Source organism: Malurus melanocephalus, unplaced genomic scaffold (genome assembly GCF_030028575.1).
Source record: "Malurus melanocephalus ecotype Western Australia unplaced genomic scaffold, MMel_1.1 scaffold_186, whole genome shotgun sequence".
In the NCBI taxonomy this organism is placed as follows: domain Eukaryota; kingdom Metazoa; phylum Chordata; class Aves; order Passeriformes; family Maluridae; genus Malurus; species Malurus melanocephalus.
Window position 1 is genome coordinate 1,485,358 of NW_026623418.1, and position 3,748 is coordinate 1,489,105.

Genomic DNA, 3,748 nt, shown 5'->3' on the forward strand with positions numbered 1-3,748 from the left:
TTCAACAAATCCCTGTTTTCTCAGCACTAAGGAAAAAATGTTACAAAAACCAGATGTACGTGACAATTTCCCCATAATAGCAGTTTATCTGCAGTATAATATACATTATTGCAGTGTTTAAGTCTTCTTTTTCATTCGTCAACTTACAACAAATAAATGGTCAATAATTTAAAAATGGCTTTCARAATTAAAAATCAAAGATGACAAATCTGTCATTTTCTTCCTCAACAAATTTTTAGACAAGGAACAGCACTTGTAATTACTTGCTAATACCAAATTCTCAGTTGCTGTTGTTGCAAAGGCATCTTTCACATTTAGAAATTATAAATGTAATTGATTATAAAAAGAATACACTGATGAAGCTGTTTTTAAAAAATAATTTTATCCTTAGAAATAACAAAATATTTTTTACAGTTTAGGATCTGATCTTCATGGGATTATTCATCTGAGAAATCCTTGGCATGTAAATAATTGCGTTGTCTTGTAAAGTCACTGGCTGCATAAGCAAACTGTGTATGATTGACCTTTTTTATTAAGCTATTGCCTACTTCACAAAATAGGTAAAAATCTAAGAGCTCAAGGCTTCAACATGTCAGTCAGGGTTTTTTCATTGATTTCAGGAGAAGAGCAGGGTCTCAAAGACATCAAAAGAACATTAACCATAATCTATATTACTGACTCACAGARAACTTTGACCCCCATCAGTCTGGAACTTTGTCTCTTGAAAATAGACCAATTTGATCTTTATTGAACATGGTGAACTTTGCTGTCACATCTCACCTGGCAGATATGAGCTTAKAGTGTTCAAAGAAGAGAACACAGCAGGTTAAACACAAATCTTATTTCAGTCTGTTGAGTAAAAATTTAATATTTATTGCCTCTTKTTAAATTTCACAATCTGAATGAAGAGTAGTGTCAGGGTTCAGAAAGAAAGGCAGTCGTGCTCATATTCAGGYTTCTTGCTCTTTTCAGAATCTGTTGATCCTTTGTACATTTCTGAGCTTAAGAACATGTAGTTAAGAGTGTATTTTTATATGTGTCGTAAAGAAAGGAAAAAAAAATCATTATGGTTTGACTGGCACAGAAGTTTCAGGTACTGCAGTATTATCTAATGTGTCATAGTGCTCTAATAACATCGTTTTTAATAGTTAATCTAGAAAGGAACTTTGATTAAGTTTTAACCCKTTAAAACTCTAATGTTGATAATATCATTTAACTTTATAAATATTGAAGTCCTAAAACAACAATTGTCAAGGCCCAATCATTTTAAATCTCATTAAACCTTATGTTGCCTTTGAGATAAYCTAGGTAAAATTAATGCTTTCCTTAGGAGCATTCTGTTTTCTTTCACAACCAAGAGTTCATGAGTTATAGTCTGTCAAGAGCAGAATTCCAATTCTGCACAAAATAGTAGTTTTGAATTATGTAATTTAGAAGATAGCCAAAAGTGCTTTGCTTGATACCATCTGGAAAGAAGTCCATACATTACTTACGATAGAAAAAAGAAAATTTTTATTTTTTCTGTTCTGATATCTTCTTGATTAATGTTCCTAATATTACACTGATAAGATTATGCTGAAGGTTATAGAAGCTACACATTACTTTACTTGACTTATCTGAAAGAATCTTAGCATTACTGGAAACAGTAAATAAAAGACAACTTATATTTTTCTGCTTGCACCTCCTTTTGTGAAGAAGTTACCAATATTTGTATGCTTACAGGGTATAAACCCTGTGTTTATGCCAAATCAAACATAGGAAATATAGAACCTTTAAAGTAAAACAATGGAAATAAAAGTATATATACACAAATACATACATTCTGCACTTCATGTTAGGTTCTCACAGGGAAACAGGAGACACCCACACTTTAAACCACACTGAATAGGGATTGTTTTTTTTTTTTTTGTTTAAAACAGCAAAGTATTTTCAGCAACCTTTTCAGAAATGCATGTTTGAACATTCAGCTGTATCAAAGTTAAGATGTAAAAGAATCCAGCTATGCAAGAGAAAATAAAATTCAGTGAATGTAAAATTCAGTCCTTCAGTCAAACATCTGAATTCACTTCTTCTTCATTCTTTGGATTTATTTAAGAATGTTTTTCATTCTCCTTATTTTTTGTCACTGGTTGTTAGTAAAGAAAACAGAAAGAGAACTGCAAAATCCCCCAAATTTCCTAACTTAAATGCTCCAGTCAGAATGAAAGATTTCAGGAAAATGTTCCCCACTGCTTGAATTACTCAGTTACCAAATGCTCAGTCATTTTGAGACAAAGGTGAATGCACAGGTCAATTAAAAAAAAAAAAAAATACCAGTGTCCAATGCAGCTGACAATTTCAAAATTTAGAATCATAGAATTCTAAAAATGTCTGCATATATAAGGCTTTGCCTAGTTCTTATAGTTTGATGCTATTAACTGAGCAATAAAAATCTACTTGAGAATATCAAGGTGGACGCTTTGGGAAATTAAAAAGGAAGAGATTCATTCCTTTAAAGATGACAAGAAGTGTTGGAGCTTCAAGACAGTTTTTTGGGGGGTGGAGGGGAAACCTGCTATTTCCCCGCTTTCCCTACCACATTCTGAAAAAGTGTTTGAAGTGTATTTAAGCAGGAGACATTATACGTGGTTATTTAATTCAAAATGTTTGAAACTTGGCAAAATTGTAAGCGGTGAAAAACTGGATCATAAAAATTGAGATTGAAAGAACGCTAAAAATAGACATTCCTTTCTACCTCACCTATGATCAACAAGAACAATAATTAGTTTTCAAAAAAAATTGTATGCTGGCAGGAAGATTTGCTTTCATCATCAGCTGAAACTGCACCAAAAATAATCTTCTAAAACTGATGGTGGAAAAAAGCTCTCTTGAAGTCCTCAAATCTCATTTCCATGTTTTTTAGAATATTCTGGGCTTTTGATTTGGTGATGTGCACATTTCACTTCTGATTTTTTAAAATCAAATTAGCAATTATTAACTTTTTATGATCTTAATAAACTGGTTATGAGTAAATACATGCTCAACTATTTCTGAAGTTAAGATAGGGCATGAGGAAAAAAGGCAATTAAGAAAGTTCCCTAATTTGTAATTTCATTACAAAATGTGTAAAACCCAGGAGACTGGTTCCTCTGTGTTCATATCCTTTTTGGCCATTTGCTAAACTGCCTTCTGATGGGCAAGTGACCTATTGTTCCCCTCCAGCAGGGATGTCTGCTTCATTGGTGAGTCAGACCACAGTGCCCAGCAAGAAAAGCAAGATCACAAGGACTTTGGGTGTTTGCTGGATACTTTTCTTGATGGTTGGGTGCAAAGGGGATCCAGGGACTCTCCTCCAGACTGTGGGACAGCATAGCAATGGTGGTGCCCTCTCCAGGGTCACTGCCCAGCATTGGCAGGAGTAAGAACCCTGGCACATTGGAGGTCGTGGGTCTCACACATGGTCAGAGGGAGGATGCTGCCTCCCAAGGCTCACATCTGTTACTTTTTTTGGAGCAGGGTGGGGTAAAAACAATGGTGGCCCCACTTGAGAGGGAGAGTAGTCAGTGAAACATCAGGGAGGATGAGTAGGAGGTTTTTATGATAGAGACTGCAGATGCATGGGGCTGAGCTACAGAATGAAAATAAGGAGGGACAATGAAAGATTAGGCTTGAAGAACTATGGATGGACACTCTCAAGATAGAGATGGATGGGGACTTGTGCTCTCTGTCCGCAAGAGAAAGTTTCCTTGGCCTCAAGATCTGAATTTAC